Source organism: Globicephala melas, chromosome 11, assembly GCF_963455315.2.
Source record: "Globicephala melas chromosome 11, mGloMel1.2, whole genome shotgun sequence".
Taxonomy (NCBI): Eukaryota; Metazoa; Chordata; class Mammalia; order Artiodactyla; family Delphinidae; genus Globicephala; species Globicephala melas.
This window is the reverse complement of record NC_083324.2, coordinates 13,898,141-13,920,817: the sequence shown is the minus strand read 5'-3', so window position 1 is coordinate 13,920,817 and position 22,677 is coordinate 13,898,141. Positions and strand designations below refer to the sequence as shown.

At 40.5% G+C, this 22,677-nt stretch overlaps 1 protein-coding gene across 4 annotated transcripts in view; it reads left to right on the top strand.

The window, feature by feature from the left end:
- The first annotated feature begins 2,356 nt into the window (after positions 1–2,356).
- The window catches only part of CNTN4 (contactin 4), a 973,761-nt gene continuing 953,440 nt past the window's right edge, over positions 2,357–22,677 (top strand). For 2 of the 4 annotated variants that reach the window (XM_060307734.1, XM_060307732.1), the window contains exon 1: positions 2,360–2,732. The gene's annotated coding sequence lies outside the window, so the exon portion shown is untranslated. Of the gene's footprint in view, positions 2,733–22,677 lie in introns of all 4 variants that reach the window. The other 2 variants (XM_060307736.1, XM_060307730.2) reach the window with 2 other exon arrangements.

Below are 22,677 nucleotides of genomic sequence, written 5' to 3'. Positions count from 1 at the left end.
ATTGATTCGTTTGGAACATTTCCCCCCGAGAGGATCCCAATGACAACTTCCCTGAGCAAGAAACTGACACCCAGCCAGTCCCGGATATGCGGGGACACATGTGTGAGGATGTTGTCGTCAAAATAAACCATTCTTGTCTCCTGGCAGGGGCTGGTTCTCCCAGGAACACTCCCCAATCCTGGGAGCTTTAGTGAGAAGCTTCCTTTCTTGGCAGAGATGGCAGGCAGTAAGCTTCATGTCTTTTCTGTGGGATGGAAAAGAGGGACTGGATTATTTGTTGCATTTTAAACTTGTGGCTGTTCTGGGAAAAAAAGTTGGGGAGCTTAGCATTTGATCCGTGTGATCCTGTTGGTGAAAAGAAAAAACAAATGTCTCTCATCATAACACTTACTGACATTCCCCCAACATGACCCAAATATATCTCTCCTGATACATAATGTCTGTTTTCCCAACTACATGATGAACTATGGGCAGATTCTAAGTTTTGGTCATTTTGTTTCCCAGCCCCTGCTAGAATACAATGCCCAGCATGTAATAGACAGGGAAGAAGGGTTAAAGGAAAGAATGAAAACAAAATATCTAATGTGAAATTCAGAAACACTGTTAAGGGATTTTGTCCAAAATTTCACAGAACTTTAAAAATTGCCTCAGTTTGTAGTCTCCTTGGGAGAACATGACGGCTTGCTTTATTCTTTTTTCTTTGAAATTTTGTTTTGAGTCTAAAGTACCACTTTTCCCTAAACATGTTAAGAGTATGCATGTATATGTATGAATATTTCTTGGAGAATTTCTGGCCAGGCATTTTTTCTCATATACTTTTACTGGAAAACATATATATATATATATATATATATATATATATTTTTTTTTTTTAATTGACTAGGTGCAGAAAAATAATCCATCTAAAAAAAATTAGAAGTAATATTTCTGTCAGGAACACAAAAGCCTTCAGAGAGGAGAAACAATTCATTTTAACTAGTAATTTGCCATGTAATATATTTGCATTATCAACATTTCCATTTTGCGGAAGTGCCTCTACTAGAGAAACACACCACACAAGGAGGAGGGAAAGAGCTTAAAATTTCTTTCCAAGTTTAAGCAATCCAGAAATCTGGGAAAAACAACAACAAAAAAACTCCTTTCCTTAGTATTAACTAGAGCAACAAGGAGAGCCATGGAATTTCAAGTGGTGAAAATTTTGACCACAGCAATGCCCACTACCATGTTTGAATTTGCCCACTCTTCCTGAACAGGAATTAAAAAAAAAACCCAAAACCAAAAAAATAGTGTGAACTAACAAGGCAGCTGCATATATTCGTAGGAGTTGGGTGTTTGCTTACTGCAGTAGTTTAAAAATAGTTTTCCAGTTAACGTCTTCTCCCCATAATGGAGATGTCAGGGTAGGTTTACGTGATCGTCTAAATGGTCAGAAGTTGTTTATGTAGCTCTGAATTGCTGAGCGACGCTCAGGAAGACCAGGGTTCAGCAAACGCTGGGGCTTTTTTTTCCCTGGGAGAGGAACCCGGCCTCTCTTGGGATTTCTGGACATGCATTCCAGATGAGTTCGAATCGGCTGGCTCTCCTCTGCCTGTCAGACTCACTTTTCACAGCGTTGTTGAGGGGCTGGGCATCGCTGCCCATCTCTACGGTTACCCTGAGGTTTGGAGTTGGGGTGAAAAGAGCCATTTCTGCGAGAAAACAGTAGATGCATACTATAGAATGACCATGGTAACGTCACTGTCCAAAGCACATGTTTCTGAATAACAAAGCTTTCAATGTGCCCGCAAACACCGCAAATGGATCCTCGGACCTATTTCATGGCAACCGTTTCATCTTCCACACACACACACATACACACACAGACACAGACACACAAAGACACAAACACACACACACATTCCGGCTTGAAAGCCCCCTCGTATGGGTGAGACTCCAGGCCGGTAACGCTGCCTGTCTGGCCAATGTCCTCCCCCTAAAGACAGGTAGGTAAAACCTTTCGAAAGCCCCCTCTTCCGGCTTCTCAAGTTTAGGGTCCACCCCCCACCCCCACCCCCCTGCCGCTCCCCGCCAGTCCTCCTGAACTCGGCAACTCTCAGCCCCAAAGCAGAAGTGCTTCTCCGGCCAGGGCGCCTTAATGAGGCACCGCGTCTCCCGGAGGCCAGAGGTTTGGGTACCGAACCAGGTCGCGCCTCCTTGCGCCCCGCCCCGCCCCCCCCTCTCGGGTTGCAAAGGAAAGCGGCATCGCTTCGGTTTGTTCCCCATCGCTAAGCTGCGCATCCTCTACACGCCTGCTCAGTAACCGGCTTGATGGTCTTCGGGTGCCTGGGATTCAGGCTAGGTGCCCTTTCACAGCTCTGCTCGCGGGCACCAGGACTCTTCTCCCGCCGACAGGGCTGGGCAGGTGCAGCCCCCCGGGCGCGCGCCTCCGCCGGCCGCGCACTGAGCATGCTCAGCTCGGCTGCGCGCCGGCTCCCGCCCTCCCCGCGCCTCTAGTCTCCGTCACGCGTCTCGCCCTCCTCGACGCTGAGGCGCGGGCGGCCGGAACTCCGTCGCTCCGGGTTTTTTGAGCAGCCGCGAGCGTGAGGAGGGAGGGGAGCGCGGCACCAGACATAGCACCGGCTTCAGCACCAGGATTGGTCGCAAGTAGGACGCTTTCGCCGCTACACTGGGACCGTCGGGCTGTGCCGGCGCCGCACCCGAAGCGATAGCGGGCTCCGCGCTCAAGTGCTCAGGTAAGTGAGGCGCGAGCTGACGGGGTCCGCTCCAGACCGGGTGCGTGCTGCCCCGGGCACCCCGGCTCTCGGATTTGGAGAAAGAGCATGGTTCTCGGAGGCTGCCAGGTGGAGAAGGTCTCTTCGGGGCTCCCCCTCCTGCCGGGAGGGAGAGGGGCTGTGGGCCAAACCGCCTTGAGCCCGGTTACCCTGCGGGGTCGGGGCAGCCGACGCCGCGCGCCCTGAACCCGGAGGAGGCAGGGCACCGAGGACGCCGCCGTCCCCCCACGGCAACCCTTCTTTTTAGTCAGAAAATAAGTTTGTTGCGCAGCGAGGCAGCCGCAAAACAAGGAGCCCAGAGCCCGTAATGCTTCGGGAACCCTTAAAATTAGCTCCTCCGGCGGGTTCAGGCTGTAGCCCCCTCTCCGTGCGCCTTCGGCCCCGGAGCACGGTTCTTGGCAAGAGAGTTTCCCTCTGATGTTGTTACCCCGGGCTCCGAGGGCCCAGCTGCAGCCCACGGTAGAGGAAGGCGAACTTGGGCTGAGGTTTGAAGGGACTAAAAGATCAGAATCCCGTAGCCGTGGTGGAAGAAGCCGTGTTAGAACAGACGCTGATTTTCGGGGACGCGCACTGTGTGCCAGGCGCAGTGCTAAGCGCTGGGGGTGCAGCGGCGAACCACATCCACCAGGTCCCCGCTTTTGTGGCACGTACCTGGTGTACCCACGCGCTGCCGACGGAGCTTGTGGGGAGTAGCGTTAATTTTTCAGCAACTTCGGAGGGATTTGCAGTTTCCTTTGAAAGGCCAAGGCAACAACCTAGTCTCCCCTCCGGACCCAGACATCAGCGAGATGTGCGCCGGGCACCCCGTAGACACCAACGGGTTCGCTCTCCTTCTGGAAAGGAGGACTCAAAACCTGCGTGCATTTCTTCTCAGTGTGCTTCGCGTATTTATATATTTTTTGTTTATGAAAGGTGTGGAGGTGAGGGTTAGGAGGACGTGGGCTCCTGAATCTCTCAGAACCACTCAGGGCGTCTGATGCATGGGAACATTCTGCAGCACAGCGGAGCTCCTGCAAGGAGGCGGCTTCGTGCAACGCGAAGATTGGGAGGTTGGGTCGTTGGCTGGGGTCTACAGATTTGGAGCGAAGAGGCTTGCGGAGGTGTTCGTAGGGCCAATCAGTGTGACAGATCACCTTGGGTGGGTGGTCTGCGTGAAGGTGGGGTTGGATCTTGGGGTGTGTTGGAGGATTCTTTGCAGGGAGGAGCTCCTGGGAGGAATGCTCGGCTCGTGGAACTTTTTCTAGTTTTCCTACCGGAATCAACATAGGGGCGGGGACATATTTGTCAGTCTTTTAATTGCTGGGGAAGCTCCTGCAGTTTACTGTGAAGAGAACTGGGTATTTCAAGGAATAATTCCACATAGCTGATTTGTTTGGACACTTACAATAGTAATTTGGAATGTGCTTTTATTTTTGTATTTTGAAGTTTATGGTTTATGTCCTTTAGGGAGAAGGGCAAGAGCATGAAGACTGTAGATTTCCATCCAGGCAGGTCCACGCAGTAGCACTGCCAGTGGGACTGATTAGCAAGTTTGTTTTCTCTGTGTGTGCCCAAGTGGGTGAAAAAGAACGTTGTGTCATGGAGGCAGGCACGTTGAGGTAGTTTTCCCAGCGTTGATGAGAAAACTCACATTTCACCCATAACTTTATTCTTGCTATCTTCATGTTGACTTCACTCAAGACTTGTGTGAATCAACACAAGGGGTGGTGAGAGTATAAGATTGATAAGGATCAAAAACAAGTTCCATGGGAATGTTGTTTTTTGCCACTTTATAAATTGCCATTGATTTTGTTTGTTTAAACTGACTTCCACTGCTCTGGATTGATGAGGAGGGATCATGATGGTAAGCCCCATGATTATTTTCCAGTCTCGACCCTGCAAGTTTGCTGGCTAGCTTGAAAAACTGACCTTTTAAAATTAGGGGCTAAGACTATAGGAGACGCAACCTGCTGTTTAAGGGTGCAGGTCAGAGCCACCTGGAAATTACAATGGAGGCAAGTCTTCTTATTCGCAGCCTTTATACAAACACTTTTCATTTCCTTTAACCTGGGGGACTTTGTCTCCTCCAGTCAGTTGGCTGCCTCTTTCCCTAGTCATTTCATATTGGTAGGTCATTAAGGGTGGATAGAGAACAAGCCTTTCAAATAAAGTTGGCTTTTTTTGATTTTAAATCATCCACTTATTTTACCTAGTGCTCTCTCCTTTTTAGTCAGAAGTAGGTCTTCGAATTTTCTTCCCTTTAAGCACTAAATCTTTTAACTAGATTTTTTTTTTCTTTTTCTGAAAGATACACAGGACATCTGTTACTTCAAGTTAGGTCTTAAAAAAAATAAAGGTAACCTGGACAATTAAACTTCTCAACAGAAAACTCCCCTTTATAATTCTGACTCTTTTCCCAAGTTTATATGATCATGGTTTTAACCTGTTTGATTCTTCTTTGTTTTATTTGAAGACATAGACATAATATACATTAGTTTCAGTGTTTCTTTTTATAAAAAGAACTTAATCTTGTATGAAACATGCTTTTATATGATTTTAATTGAATTAATCTATTTCACAGGGTAAGCTAAGAGATGTCTGTATACACAGATGTGGCGAGTTTTGTTGTTTTCATTTCCCATAACACAGTGTTTTAAGTCTGGTGAAGGAAACCAGATATATTAACTTAGACTTATTGGTCTTCATATTTTTAAAATTAGGTACCATGCAGCACTAAAAGTTATTTATAAATTACACACATGTACTGTTATGTTGATATACTACTTATAAAACATACCCAGAAAGAAACTAAAGGATAAGTTAAGTAAAAATCATGAAACAGAAGTTCTAATATTCTTTTTCTGTATCCCAGTGGATTGTTTTGTACAACCCCTAGGGTGTACGCCCAGCTTTGGAGATCACTGATGGATTGGTGTTTTTTACCTTTCTCTCCTTATCTGTGGCTCTCTCATTTATCATCTCTGATACTGTAGCCACTTGCAAAACTGCTAGGAATCTGTGTCTCCTGTAACAGATGAGTTAGGAACACTTGTTTCCCTGTCATGGACTCATAGGTAGATGAAATGAGGCATAAGAGATGAATGTGATCTAGGGGTCTTCCTAGATCTCCCAAGTTGGATATACAGATGAAAAAATATATGAAGTTTTCATTGAAAGGCTAAAATTCCAGTGGTCAGAAAGTGAGGAAACTAAGGAGTAAATGAGTGAGGGAAGGAAGGATACTTTTTGTGTTACAGTATTTACTGTGTGGAGGGTAGAAAGCCCATTTACCTTGGAGCAGATTAACCTGGACCTAAATGTGGCCCTACCACTTATTACATTCATGATATTGGACAAGATAGTTCCGTAACTTCTGTGAGCCTCTGTTTCCTTAGCTATAAAATTTGAATGACATCTATTTCAAAGCAGCGTGGTAGGTATTATACATAGGAGTATAGGTGTAGAGCTTGGCTGTATTAGATTGGGTAGGTTAAAAGCTATAACAAATGAATCGAAACGAAGTGTACTGCCTCAGATGCAACAAATGTATTTCTCATTCATGTAAAGTTCCATAATGCATGATCCTGGCAGCACTCCTCCAAGGTGTGATTTGAAGATCCAGCCTTCGTGCATTCTGTGTCCCTGCCACCTTTGGCAGGTTCACTGTGTTAATCTGCATCAAGCCATTGGAAGGAGAAAGACTTGCAGGGTGTTAACTGCCCAGATGTGGAAGTCATACATATCACTTTTGCTTTCATTCCATTGGCCAGAACTCAGTTATGTATGTGTGTATCTTACTATAAGGGAGTCTGGGAAATGTAGTTTAGCTGTGTTTTCAGGAAGGAGAAAAAAGGCTTGGGGAAATAGCCATCATTGTCTGACATTCTATTATTGTATGTGATATTTCCTCCATGTTCAATAAATGCTACTTCTCTTTTCTCCCCTCACCCCCACCCCAATCCCTGGTTTTCTTGGCAGAAAAACTAGAACAGATATAAGAAAAAATGATAGAAAGAGCTAATACATGCATAGTGTTTACTATTTTTGAGGTACTTTTCTAAGCACTTTGCCCCCCTAGATAGGAATTATTATTGTGTCTATTGTATAGATGAGGTAAATTAGGCTTAGAGAAATTAAATAATTTGCCCGACATAGCCAGCAAGTGGCAGAGCTGGGATTTGAACCAAGTTGTACGGCTCTAGAATTACTTTTCCTAGCAGTTTCACTATACTAGTTTTTTGTTCTTGCTGCAACATTTTTCTTGTTGTAGCCATTGGACCACCTTTTCTTTTCATTTATATAAAAAAAGTTGGAGGAGAATTAAAAAATCCTAAAGAAGATAAAAGATTGCATCTAGTCTGAAATATACTGGAGCAGAATTAAATGTGATATTGGTTTATCTTGAATACCTACCAGAATCGGGAGCAGATAGTTAAAGGAAGACCACCTTCCACGCCAACTAAATGCTTTCTCATTTCTGATAAACATATTGCCAGGGTTTCTTCCTTGAATTTTAACCTTCTTTTTAAGCTTTCATTTTGGAAATCCTGGGCTACCACTTTTTCTTTTTTAATTTTTTTTTTTTTTTTTTTTTTTTGCGGTACGCGGGCCTCTCCCTGTTGTGGCCTCTCCCGTTGCGGAGCACAGGCTCCGGACGTGCAGACTCAGGGGCCGTGGCTCACGGGCCCAGCTGCCCCGCGGCATGTGGGATCTTCCCGGACCGGGCCACGAACCCATGTCCCCTGCATCGGCAGGCGGACCCGCAACCACTGCGCCACCAGGGAACCTGGGCTACCACTTTTATGCTGCAGTATGTGAAGTTAAACTCCTGTTCATCTCTTAGCCCAAGCAAATATCCTTTCTGGTAGTTTCGCAACTAAAGCATTCTCTCCTCACCTTCCCTTTGATCAAAGGCATTGCTGTTAATCAACATCCCCAAGTCCCAAGAAGCCTCCTCCTGTTCGCTCAGCTTTTCAAAACGGTTTCAGTATTTCCTGCATGACTGAAGGGACCGCTAGCTATTATCCTGGTATCCTCTGAACAAAGTGACCCCTCTTGTTGTTCTCATCCTGTTGTCCCACTTCCATTAGAGAATCTGCCTCATCTCATCTTTCCTATGCATTTGTCTTTTACAAAAACACCTAGTACAGTTTTGGTTTCCAGTGGCCCCGGTGGAAATGTGAGGTGGTCACAGTGAGAGTGGACGTTTTGCCAGGACACTTCATACTTCCACACTAACTCATTTTTTTCTTCTTGTTCAGTATGTATTTGTGGCATCTTCACAATTAATTAATGAGAAGACACACATCTTCCCACCATGTAGGGAGGCAGATGTACTGTAAACTTATCAATCAACTCTCAAAGGCCCATGTTCATTTCCTTCTAACTTTCCCTGACCACTTGTCCTCAGAAATTTGTTTTATTTTGCTTTTTTTCCACTAAATTTGTCTCCCTTCCAGTATCCCTCACATCCATGCCATTTGTATGTGTGTGTGTTTTCAAGCCCCTTCTTGTGCTTTAATGGCATTAGAGCGATGGAGAGGTTTACTCTCATGTTTTTAGACTCCCAAAGAGCTGAGTCCCACAAGGCCTTGTGAAAAGCTAATTCTAGCTGTTGTAACAGATAAACTAAATTTTCAGTGACTTGAAAAATCTTTATACTTCTTGCTCATGTGCAGTGCTCACAGCACAGGAGTGGCTTTCCATGGAGTCATTCAAGGAATCAGGTCCCTCCTCCTTTTGTGGCTTTGTCCTCTCCTGAGTCCCCACAGTCCTCTTTGTTCAGACAAGGTGTACGGCATTTGAGGAGAGAAGTGTCCTGACAGGTTTCAGAGGAACTTGTTTTAGGCTCAAGCCTGGGGACGGTTATCATGGCTCCTGCCCACATTCCACTGGGCAAAACTCAGTCACTTGGCCGTTGTTTACATTGCCTCTCTGTCTGGTCTACCCTTGCTGTCTTTTTCCACCATGTCTACTATATTTTGCACGAGGCTCAACTCAAATGTCACTCTGTTAAGCCTCCTTTTTTTTTTTTTCGGTATGTGGGCCTCTCACTGTTGTGGCCTCTCCCGTTGCGGAGCACAGGCTCTGGACACGCAGGCACAGCGGCCATGGCTCACGGGCCCAACCCCTCCGCGGCATGTGGGATCTTCCCGGACGAACCCGTATCCCCTGCATCGGCAGGCGGACTCTCAACCACTGCGCCACCAGGAAAGCCCTGTTAAGCCTCTTTTGATATTACTGAGGAGTAAAGAATGTCTCCTTTCTCTGTACATATTCCTATTGTGTTGTTTTTCATGCCACTTGTATAATACCTCTCATGAAAGTGACCAGCTCTCCCAGTTATCCCAAGACTGAGAGGTCCCCAGTGTGCTGGACATTCATTGTTTGTTTGTTTTTTCTAGTTCATCTATTTTATTTTTAGAATATATTTGTCTTTTTTTTTTAACTGAAGTATAGTTGATTTACAATGTCATGCCAATCTTTGTTGTACAGCAGAGTGACTCAGTTATATGCATATGTACACCCTTCTAAAAAAATTATTGTTTCCATTATGGTTTATCACAGGATATTGAATATAGTTCCCTGTGCTGTACCTTAGGATCTTGTTGTTTATCCATTCTAAATGTAATACTTTGCATCTACCAACCCCAAATCCCCAGTCCATCCCTCCCCCTCCCCCTCCCCCTTGGCAACCAGAAGTCTCTTCTCTATGGACATTCATTGTTAAAATCAGGAAAGTCCTGGGCAAATTGGGACAAGTTCATTACCATACCTACTACGTTGTAAAGTTACTTCACGTGTCACTCAGTACCATGTGAGTTTCTTGAGACAGTGGATAAGAGCTTGAAGTTTGGAGACAGATTTCTTACCAGTCCTGAGTCCATTATGTACTAGATGTATTATTGTGTGTGATAGCAAATTACCAACCTTTCTAGGTTTCTGTTTCATCAGCTGTATGATGGGATAATGTGCATTTTGTAGACTTGTTCAGATATTTAAAAGACATGGTAAATTAACTCACTGAGTGTATTGATGGACATATCCATAAATTTGGGTCGTACCTAAAGGTGCAGGAGTTTGTGAAGACTATGTGGAGTACTGCATGCAAAGTACTTAGTACATCCTAGTACTTAATACTAGTACCTAGCACTTAGAAAAGCCTAGTATGCTTCTAGTAAACAGTTTTTAATTGACTAATCTTACTTATATTGGAGTATCTCTTGCATAAAACATGATAGGCACCAAAAGGACAATTTAACTCAATATACGTGTTCATGGAGCATTAATGGTATTACAGGAGTTTGGGATAAGGGGAGCAAACAAGTCAGTGAGAGTGGTTAGGAAATATTTGGCAAAGATCTTCTGATGTTTGAAACTTGAAAAAGCAAGAGTTGGCTGCAAGATTAGTTTTTTGTTTTGACAGAGTTTTATTTTTCTTTCTTATTTAAAGCCAGAATCAATAAGTTTCATGGTTTGGAAAGTGAAAATATTTTCCATATTTAGGCAAGGTCAGTTTCAGCTCAGTGGTGCATTTCTGGGAAGGGAATTTGGTAATGAGAAAGTGAGGGTTAGGATGGCAGCACTCCTGATTCCACAGTGAATTTGAGGTTCTAAGAAATGTATCCAGAAGTCTCCTTTGTTTTTACTACAATAAAATAGCTTTTCCACCTTTGGGCTAAACTTTTGTGTATAAAGTACTTTATACCCTGCACAATTGTACTAATATAACTTTGATAATTCATGTTGCCTATCACTTTTAGGTTTGTCATGGAAATTTCTAATGAGGACAGGTGTTAACCAGTGTGCTTATGCTGAAATGGGTCCCATTTGGAGAAGAAAAAAATAAAACAAATAAAAAATGACGTGACTCAAATCCCCTATAGGGCTTGATTCTAGGCACACTGCCATCATTTTGAGTTGTACACATTTATATTGTCATCTGTATTATGATTGCTCTTCAACTAGCAAATATAAATGTGGATGTTTTTTCTTTAGTGACTCATTTGATTAGCTATTAGCTAGCTATTGATTCTAGACTCCATGCAGATCAGTGAATTAATTGGGAGTCCAAGCAGTACTTTTATGCTATTTAATTAGGTGAATGACACCCGTAAAGAGAGAATATTTACTTAAGTCATGTTTCTAATTCCTAGTAAAAATTATAGCAAGAACATGGTTATCTAGAATTCTTGGAATTAAGTAATGGTAAATAGAGGTTTGTCTCTAGTCTAACAATAGGGATTTTAAAAAAATGGAAATCCATGTAAAACTATATTACTTTCCCCTTTAAACAGGCAGCTAAATATGATTTCCTTCTTGACACAGATCACTGTGATGAACATAGTCTAGTAGTTTAGACTAGAACCTTGACTGGCCTTTGAATCAGATCCACCTGGATTTGTCTGTCACCAGCTGTGTGATCTTGAACATGTTCCTAACCCTTACAAGGCACTTTAAAAAATCTGTAAATTGAAGTTGATCATGCCTACCTTGCAGAGAGGCTGTGAACATTAAATGACGTGAGTTTAATACTTTTGTACAGTGCACACAATACATTCTAAGCACTAAGCAAATTAGCCCTATACTATACTCTTGGCAGTTTATATAGAACACGGTACGTATAGCTGTTTTCTATATTTGTTGAGACAATGAATGTTATACCAGACTGTGCAACAGGATCCCCTCAGGTGCTGGTGAAACATAAGTCCCTATGCCGAGTGACCTCTGTCTGCTTTTCTCTGCCTTTCAGGGGGTCACATATGACTCCTTGCTTTGGTGAGCTAGCCATTTCTATTTACTTTTTCTTGTCGTTTGTGCAGTAGAAAAAATCAAATATACAAGCCATTCAAACTATATTTAATGGTTTGAATAGTTCTGAACGAGGCTCTGAAGGGCTCTTCCCTCCCCCCCTTCTTGTGAGAGAACAGTACGGATATTTCATATCCATTTTTTTCTTTTTAAAAATTTTTATTGAGGAATGGTTGATTTACAAGGTTGCTCTAGTTTCAGGTGTACAGCAAAGTGAATCTGTAATACATATAGATATATCCACTCTTTTTCCCATATAGGTCGTTACAGAGTATTGAGTAAAGTTCCCTGTGCTCTACAGTAGGTTCTTATTAGTTATCTATTTTATATATAGTAGCGTGTATGTGTCATATCCATTTTCACTCTTCTCAGCTTCCCCTTCCCCTACTTCCTGACTGGGGTACTGAGAGGTACAGTAGAAACAGAAAATAACTTTCTTTGATAATATTGTCCCATGTATTTGTGATATGCTTTGCAGCAGCAGCCTGTTTGTGAAGATTTCTGTGTTACAGTTGTGGAAGGTTGGCTAGCTTGCCTGTGGTACTATAAACTTCATTCAAAAGTCTGTACTCTGAGTACATGATCTTTACTGTATAAAAAAGTTCCTTTTATTTTCTTTAGCACATTTCAAGTTCTCATTTACCATTTACTAGAACCTATCTAAAAATTCCTAGTCTGTTCGCTTTATTTTCTTTCTTGAACCTAATGGTCAGAATTGGAGACATTGCAACAATTCTATATACTGTTAAGGTGGTGGTAAGGTATGTATGTGCTCTGTGTAACATGGGTTTATTATGAATTTGTATTTCCATGAACTCTACTCAATTCTTTTATTAGTAACAATTTACTAGTATATTGTAATTTATATTTTGTGTTGTAACTGAAATTAGTACTTTTCTTTTAGACATTACTGTTATTCAAAGCAGCAGTCTTCTTCTGAATTAATGAGCTTTTACAAATTTTAGTAATTTTCTTATAATGTAGCTCCTTAAATCAATATATTAAGATTAACGCTTAAGAAAAGGGACATAATGTAATACAGTCCCCATAATAATGAGTTCCATGTTTTAGGTTGGGATTCAGTCTCCACAGATGGAAGCACTGTGTTATGTGATGTAAAAGAAAGGTAGTAGGTAGACTTGGTGATTGAAAACGATTTGATGATTCAAATTCTGGCTCTACCACTTGTATATTTGTAAGATTAGACCAAATTATTTAACACCCCTCAGGTTCATTTTTCTTATCTGTGTAATGTGGGTATTCTTGTAGGGTTGTGAAGACTGAAATGAGCTAATGCTATATACACATAGCCTGGTGCCAGGCACGTAATTAGATGATCCCTAAAAATGTTGAGTTTATCATTATGATCTTATTCTTCTCATACAGTTATTCAGTATGATAGCTATGTTGTTGATGAAATATGTGAAAGTTATGATTTACAAATTTGAAATGTTATTCTTTTAAAATACTCAATAAAGTGATGTATGTTTGTTCCTGTGTCTTTATCCATGGATAGACAATGTGATCTCTCTTGGCTGCATAGAAACAGGAGAAGGCATCCTTTCCATGGCACGTTGTTTTATGGTTGACCATTACAGAGAGCCACTGTATCAGGACTGAGATGCGATTAGCACTGTTTGAGATTTCATTTTGGAGAAATGGTTTTGGCTATGGTCAAGAGTCTTATTTATTATGAAGAATGAATTACTGAATGGGCTCTCATCTGTATTCTTTCCACTTCAGTTATAGCCCATCTTACCATGCTGCAAAAAGAAATGCTGACATGTGACAGAGTAGAAATATAAAAATGTTTCCAGTTGCTCTCAGTCAAATGTGATTCAAAGTTTTAAAAAGGTTTATACAATTTTTAAAAGTGTGTGATACTGGCAGTATTGGGGAATGACTTTCTGTTTACTTGGGAGAATATCAGTCTACATAGTCTCTTTATGGGTGCTTTGAATTTCGAAAGGTAGAAAGCATAACAGTAATGACTGGTATAGTATACTTGCAGTGAAGGAGTTTTACATATTTGAAGAGAAACAAGCTAATGTTATTTTATTTTCCATGTGTTTGTATAGAATGAAATATTTTTAGTAATTTTATTTTGAATGCTTCTCTACTTCCTCCTTGTTTGTAGGTTTACTGTGCAAACCTACAAACTGTGTTTTTGGAATTCAAAACTACTTATATATTGTTTTATTTATAGTTCATCATTTAACCTCATTACTTAGATATTTTAATTACCTTTATATTTGTTTCTATAATTTCTAACACATACAGTGAGAACTTACTGTTTTTCTTTGTGCTTTACATCCCTCCCCACCATCTACTAAGCTAACTCACATCCGGATCTTAATTCATTGACAGACTTCCATCTGTTAATTTATAACCTATAGAATCTAAGTTTGGGGATTTGTATGGAAATTGGCTTGACTGCAGGCTTCTAATCATTCATGCCCGGGTGTTCTCTGCTGTTAGATTATTTCCCAAGTGAACTATGTATCACAGTTTTTAGGTAATTCTTTGGAGCACCAGACCACGTGTTCATGAATCTCCTGAAGTATACATTTTCAGTGGAAACGGTGGTAGAATTCCTGCCATTTCTGGCTTCTTGGGCTTTCAGATGTTAGAAAAAGCTACAGAAACATAATTACACTGCTGGATTTCACCCCTTGCAATTATTTGAATTACCTGGAGTGAGTAACTGAAGGGGTGGAGGGGCTGTTTCTCTTATGTCTGAAAATAGTATAATGAATTGTCCATCAATAGGGATTATTTGAGTTTGCTATTGATCCTTGATGTTGTGTACCCTACTTCTCATTGACTAAGAACATCCGTTTTAGCGAGACCTAGGTATACAGGGTAGGTATACGGTGTGTAGTTCAGAACAGAATATCATTCCTATGGGTAATTTGCCCAAGACCTTACTGTCATTGTAGTCCATAGATGAGTATTTCATGGGAGTCTGTGCAAAATGCAGAACTTTGGCCCCCACATCACACCTTCTGTATCAGAATCTTCATTTTCTTATGTGATTTGTGTTCACATTAAAGATTGATAGGCATTGATTTACCTCATATTCTTTTTTAAAAAAATAATTTTCTTATTTACTTTACTTAAAAAAAAAAATTATTTATGGCCGCAGCTTGTAGGATCTTAGTTCCCTGACCAGGGATTGAACCCACACCCTCAGCAGTGAAAGCACCGAGTCCTAATCACTGGACCATCAGGGAATTAACATTTACATCATATTCTTAACTAACTGAACCAACTGCTTCCCTGCTGCTAGTTATAAGTGTCAAACATATACTCAACATGCTTAATTATATATTAAGGACCCAATACTGCAGGATTAAAGATAGGTACAGTAGGCTAGTAGCGCTTGGCCAAAGGATGATCAGAATCTAGATGGGTAGATAAAATATATAGATATGTAACTCACATCCATTGTAGCTAACATCAGAAATTCAGGTAGAATATGGTCAACGTGAGCGGAATAGACAATGCTTTAGAAATCATTGTAGGGAAGTGGTTTTCTTTCTTGGAAACGTGTTCTCATCATGTTCTTCTTGAAGCTCTTAGCAGTAGAGTATCTCAAGCCATTTTTGCTTATGTTGAGGTCAGGATCTTGAGTACAATATCTACCATCTTACCCATCATTGTAATTGATCAAGCTTTAGTGAGTTCTTACATAGCCTATATATATATATACACACACACACACACGTATACACACATATATGTATATGTGTGTGTGTGTATGAAGAGACACGTATAATGTGCTTTCAAGGAGCTATTTGCTTGGTGTGAAAAGACAACTCAGATTACAATGTGATGTGGAATATTATGGTGGCAGTTGCAAAGAGATTATGGGGAAGAATTGATAATTGAGTTAAAGTGAAAAGATGGACAGAATTTTCAGGTTGGGTTTAGAAAGTACACTTAAGAAAAAGGATATAGTGTGTACAGTGGCACGAGGTCATGAGAGAAATGGTGTGTTCAGGGAATGGCAAAGAGCTGAGTGTGAGTGGACCTTTGGGATGTAGGAGGGTGGCGGCAGGATCTTCACCTTATACAAATGCATAGACCAGAATGTGAATGATGCCCCAAGAGTTGGGCAAAGAACAAAGACAGTGTGATTAGTGCATCATAGAATTGTATGAAGTAGCATCTTTGGGGAATAGGAGAAAACTGAGCTGTATCCTATAGGCCATAGAAAACCATTACACGATTTTAAAGGGCTGGAATGACGTCAGATTGCTAAATTTGAAAAATTCATCCAAATTTAATGTGGAAATCTGAATGATGGGTTGGGGGTGGTGAGTTGAGTGGCATCTGTAACCTGTCTAAGCTTTTAGATGTGTGTCTGACCTATGAATATTTCTTATTTCCTATTTTCTGATCATGTTAATTATGTAAGATTATAGTAAACTGGGTACAAACGTCCATTCACATTTTATTTATATAAAATATTTATACTTGTTTAATGTATTTCATATTTAAATCCAGTATACATAGGGATTAGTAAGTAATTTGGGATTTAAATTAGAAAACTAAGAAAGTGAGGAAACAGCAACTGTTCTTAAACAGATAATGGAAAAAAAAGCATTACACAAGTTAATTAAATGCTTTTATATTGTAGCATGAGATTTGTCTTCTGGCAGTAGGTTTCCAAATGTACAATTTCAATTGAGTACAAGACACTTTTTTTTTTTCCGTTTAAAAACGTTTTATTTGAGATGTCAGAGGTTTACATGGCAAGGTATCCAGTGCCCATCTGCTATCCCCCCATATTTTCTGGCTTCATTCCATATTGCTCTCCCGTGGCTATGGTACATTCCTTTGCTAATAACATTTGCTGTCCTTAGACATTGTTAAAGGGGAACTGATGCTGTTTGACAACATTTCAAGTAGTAGCCATTGATACTGGATATTTTAAAAATTTAATTCACCAGAACAAGCTTACTTTCCTAAGAGTAAAATCACTTCCACTGTATGTGGTCTTGTAGGTTGATAAATCCAGAGCCCACTCTCCCACTAAGAAGTGGTCCAGGACGTCTTTCTTCAGCTGGCCCTTCCTCCGTCCCAGTATATGAAAGGTGCAGGCATATGACCAGCACCTCTGAATGCATGGATTATCAGATCCTCTCTCCTCATAGGTAGAATCATGAGCTCAGTAACACAAGGATGAAGAAAGAGTTGGAGCGGTTATTCTTTGTACTGTGTCAGTGTCCTGGCCAGACTGCCCAGTGGTATCTGCTCCTGGGGAATTTGAGAGCTGTTTGATTCCCACGTTCTCTCTTTATCTTATGATCTCCTTATATACTTTTATAGAGTATCTTCTTCCCTAGGTTCTCAGAGGTCACTATTCTTGCTTGCAACCCAAGGACTGTAAAGAGTTTCTCCTAGTATTTGGAAATGTTTGGAGGTGCTTCTTGTTTGCGACATGCCTTATAGTGTTATGCCCTCATCTTTCTGTCAAGAACTTCTGAAGCACAGACACAAAGGTTATTTTTTCAGGGTGCGCTACTCATTAGTTTGAGGCCTCTCCAGGAATTTGGAAAAGTCATCCCCTTGGAGAGCCTATGGCATTTTCTTCAGTTTACGGTAACTACTCTCATGCCGATGTTCTTCAGGATGGGGAAGTTGGCTGGGAATTCGGTGTGTAAATCCCCCTGCCTATCTCTGGCTTTCAGTTTTGGGTGAGTGTTTTTTTTCAGAAGGAGTTCTAACATCTCATACAACTGCAGATGCCAAGGTGTTTCTTAATAAGCTTGTTCTTCTCTGAATAGTTCATATCAGCCAGTACTTTCTGATGTTTGATAAAATCAGCAGCTGAAAGTTCCCTTCTTGGTCTAGTCAGTGCTTAATGTCTTTTGTGCAAATGTGTTTCTGGAGGCTCTGTTATCACAGTAAGGAGCTAAAGCATAGATCTGTGGGCGTACCTTGCAAACTTGTCATTAACTCTGGGAACCAGGGCTCTTGGTATTTATGGGCTGAGACTTAGTCTTTGTCCAGTGTGCCTTATAGGAGTCTGAGCATAAAAGTCTCTGAGTGTAACTTGGGCCTGGTGTTCATAATTGAGTTGCACCCCAGGCCTGATGATCTTCTAATACTCTTTCATATGTAGTCATGCACCACTAAACTCTTGTTGATCTTCTGTTAGAAGCAAGGCATTGCAGAAGGCCTAGTGTCAGATATAAAGACCCATTCCCTGCCTTCAACTTGGAAGTGGAAGAGGAGGCCATGATTATGGGAGTGAATATAAAGTCTCTGGGGTAATTGCTACAAAATATGATCCTCAGAAAAACCTGGCACTTTAGAAGAAAGTAAAGATTCATAGCCCCACTCTAGAGGTACTGAATAAGAGTCCCTGGAGATGAGGTTTAGGTTACTGTATTTTGAATATGCTCCCCATGTGATTCTGACGTTCAGCCAGGTTTAGGAAGTAGAGCATGTTCTGCAGAACACAAATTCTTCAAGGTATAAATAAGATTCCCTTTAAAAAAAATCTCAGCAGGACCGACCTTAGGAAATTCTGGATTTTAAATAGGTTTTCTTACATTAGAATTTCTCAGCATCTTTATGTGCCTTGTGAAAATACGTTTCTGAAATTTACTTGACTAAGGTCTTTCAGGCTGCTGTAACAGAGTACCATAGACTGGGTGGCTTATAAGACGACAGAAGTTTATTTCTTACAGTTATGAAGGCTGGGAAGTCCAAGATCAAAGTGCCAGCATATTCAGTGTCTGCTGAGGCCCACTTTCTGGTTCTTAAATAGCCAACTTCTCACTGTAACCTAACATGAAAGAAGGAGCAAGAGAGCTCTCTGGGGTGTTTTTCATAAAGACACTAATCCCATTTGTAATGGTTCTGCCTTCATAACCTAATTACCTGCCAGAGTCCCAACCTCCAAATACCATCACATTGGGAATTAGGTTTCAATATATGGATTTTGAAGGGACATACACATTCAGTCTACAGGAACTGAAAAACAACCTCCCTCCCCAGTGCAAAGATGGTCTACGAAACATCTAGTGCGGTGGCTCTCAGCCATGGCAGTGCATTAGAATCATTTGGTTTAGTTGGTTTGCGGTGAAGGTGGGTTCTGGGTAATCTAATTTTTTAAAGCTTCCCAGATGACTTTATTAAATGCAGCAGGGTTGAAGACCATAGATATTGTGGTATATTCTTTGGAATACGTGTTGGGACATTTAGTCCTAGTATGTGTTCCTTATCACCCAGGTTATTTTGTTTCACATCTGTCAGGTAGTTTTACTCAATTTATATCTCTCATGTCATATTTTTTAGAGTAGGTTTTCAAATGTCTTTTTTTGTGATTATGATAGAAACTTCTTTTTAGGAGTTGGAGCCCTTGGAGACATTCTATGAGAAAAAAATATACATGGGCTTCCTAAGTAAATTTTAATCAGAATGAGTAATGTTAATCATATACTCACAATGTACCAGGCAAGTTGCTAAATGCCTTTATTATATTATCTCATTTAAACCTATAATGATCCTATGAGTTAGGTGCTGTGATGACCTCTAGGTCCTAGATGAGATAACAGAGAATCAGTTATCAGTTATTAAATAACTCAGTTCACACAGGTAGGAAATGGCCACACTGATGTCATATCCCCGGTCTGCCTGCCTGTGAGCTAAAGCTTTTAACCAGTATGGATTCATCACTAAAGTAGAGATTTTTATATTTAGTGATCAGTATATGGTTAAAAGACCTAAGCATGTGCACATTGCTTTCAGAACTACATTTTATTGCAAGGATGGTGCATCTTCATAAACTATAGGGGTTTGGGAATACATACCAAATGTTAAGAACCATTTTAAAATAGGAAGATTTTCAGACAAACATTGGTATATGAATGTAAATAGAATTTTTGCAGTTATAATAGATTGGTAAGTTGTGTATGTAATTTTATATTCATTATTCTGAATTTATTTGAATATTCAAAATTCAATGTATAAATATATTTTTCTTACAGCTAACCTTCCAAGTATTGCTAAGATTCTAGAAAATATTGAGTTTGATAGATTTTTGTTACTCTGGCCACAAATCTAAACAAAGGGAAAGAGTGCTTTTGACTACTGGCAATAAAACTCAGTTAAGGGGATTTATGTATGGGTCCAAATGCATGCTTATTAGTTTCCCAGAACATGATGTTTCCTTTTAAAAGTACATGCCTGGGCATCCAGTTATGACAAGTAGAAAAAGTTTCCAGTTGCATGTCTTTCATTTTCCCAGAGAAGATAAATTGTGTAATGTGTAAATGACAGTACAGAGTCTTTTTGAAGTGTAGTGATTTCATCTTATGTGTCAACTTGGCTAGGCCACAGTCCAGATATTTGGTCAAACACATCCAGATGATGCTATAAAGGTATTTTTAAAGATGTGATTAACATTTAAGTAGGGACACTATGAATAAAGCAGATCAATAATGTGGGCCACATCCAGTCAGTTGAAGGCCTTAAGAAAGACTCACGTCCCCCAAGGCAGAGGACAATCTACCAGAAGACTGCTTTTGGACTCAAGGTACAACCTCAGCTCTTCCCTGTGTCTGTAGCCTGTTGTGCAGATTTTGAACTTGCCAGCTTCCATAATCACATGCGCCAGTTCCTTAAAATAAATCTCTATCTCTCTCTCTTTCTAATACATATATATTTTGTGTGTAAATGTACACACACATACACGCACATACATTTTCTTGGTCTGTTTATCTGGAAAACCCTGACTACTACACCAAGATTCCTTACTCTCCCTGTTTAAAGAAGGTTCTCCCATTGTTTTTCAAATAATTGACTTGGATGTTCTTGTCCACAGTTGCCATCATACTTTTGCAGAATTATGAGCAGTGGATGGCACCAAATTCTACCCTCTCTAACACTGGTGATGTGTCCCCATGAATTGGGCCATTTCATAAATGTCATAGAGAGTAAATGGGGGCACAGAAAGTTCAAAATGGCATGTCTCGCTCCTTGCAAATTTGTGGTATTACAGGTTTTCAGGTATGGCTTTGGTCTTCTAGTCAAAGTAGGGTAATTTAGAAAAAAGTGAATGAAATATCCTACAATTCACTTCATTCATCCATTTTACTTATACATATTGACCGCTGCTCTGTGCTAGGGGCAAGTTAGGTCATGTGGGTAGGAAAAAAAAAGAAAAACAGACATGCATCCTGCTTCATGGAGCTTAGGGTCTGGTAGGGGAGATGGAAAAAAGTGTTAAATAACTAATACTTATAATAAAAATAATTATAAACTGAAATGGGTGCTCTGAAGGAGAGAATGATGGTGCTAAGCTAGAGAGGAAGGTGGGAGGGATCTACTGTAGATGGCTGAGTGAAGCAAGGCTTCTTAATGAATATGAATTTTGAGACCCAAAACTTGAGAAGAAGCTAATCATACAAATAACCAGAGAAGAAAGTTCCAGGCAAAGAAAATAGCATGTAAAGGGACAGGAAGCAAGGAAGAACTTGATTCGTAACTTGACTTCATGTGTAAATGAACAAGTGGTCTTTGGTCAAGAAAGCCTTAGCAAAGGCTGAGTGAAGGAAAATGCTGGGAGTGAAAGCTGTGAAGAGAATGATGCAGGAAACTGGTTCCACTGGGTAACTGAAGTTAGTTTAGCTGGATTCAAGTTTGAGAGTATATTTGAGAGATAATATTACCTTTAATATTAATAATATTATGTTTAACCAGTTTTTCAATATGTTTAACTTCCGTATTACTTAAACCATACATGAGGCATTTAGGTAATAGAGAAATATTTTCTGTTTTGGGTATGAATATGACCATGATGAGCATGGATTGCTGTCTAAGTCTAGCTCATGGATATTTGTCTAGAGATTATAAATCTTAGAGTGTCACATTGTTGGTCTGGAAGGTTCTCCATACTTTAAGAGGCTATCTCGGTATCTCAAGTCACTTGAAACTACGCTTACTGACTTTTGGAATTTTAATTGTATGACTGTTTATTTTCTTCTCATCTCCTTTCCCTGCTTCTCCCCCCACTTCCTCTACCTTTTTTCTTTTTTTAATCAAGTCCTTACCAAAAGCTTAGAAGTCAGTACAGCACTGAATATGGTAAATATATCATTTCAGTTGTAAAAAATTAGGTGCCTGGATATGTGCGTCCTCCAGTTCTGTAGAATTGTAAAATAGGTCACTCTAGAACTTGTGCTGTATATGAAGCCCCTCACTGAATAATTTAAGCAAATCTCTAACTTTCAACTTGGCAGAGTTTTCATTTCATATCTTGAAAAATTCAGGTATACAAACTCAGATGAACAGTTAAGGTAATTATCCATGTTATTTAAAAGAAAAAAAAATCTGGTACTGATGAAGAAGTAGGGTCAGGGACCTTGATTCATTTGGACTGGCTATTAATGTTGTTGAATTTTCCTGGATAATGTCTGAACTTTCAATTTCACTTTGCCTTTATAACACTTTGTATTTTTAAATTATTTTTCCGAAAGGTTATATGTCTGTGAGTGTGCATTTTAATAGTATAAAAGGGTATCTGGTCAAAACTAAGCTTCCTTTCTGTCACCTTCTATTAGCTCTCTCTCCTAGAGGCAATGCCACTATTATTTGTCTTTCCAGAGATATTTAATGTATATGAGCACATATATATTGAGATACTTATTCAATAAAAAAAGATATGTGACTGTTTACTATAAAAACAATGGCATGGGCTTCCCTGGTGGCGCAGTGGTTGAGAATCTGCCTGCTAATGCTGGGGACACGGGTTCGAGCCCAGGTCTGGGAAGATCCCACATGCCGCAGAGCAACTAGGCCCCTGAGCCACAACTACTGAGCCTGCACGTCTGGAGCCTGTGCTCCGCAACAAGAGAGGCCACGATAGTGAGAGGCCCACGCACCGTGATGAAGAGTGGCCCCCGCTAGCCGCAACTAGAGAAAGCCCTCGCACAGAAATGAAGACCCCACACAGCCAAAAATAAGTAAATAAATAAATTAAATTAAAAAAAAAACACAATGGCATGGAATATCCTTTCCTTACTTAAAGATAAATCTTAGACATCAGTCTATGCATAGCTATCCCTTGCTTACCAATGACGACTCAGAATATTTATTCCCT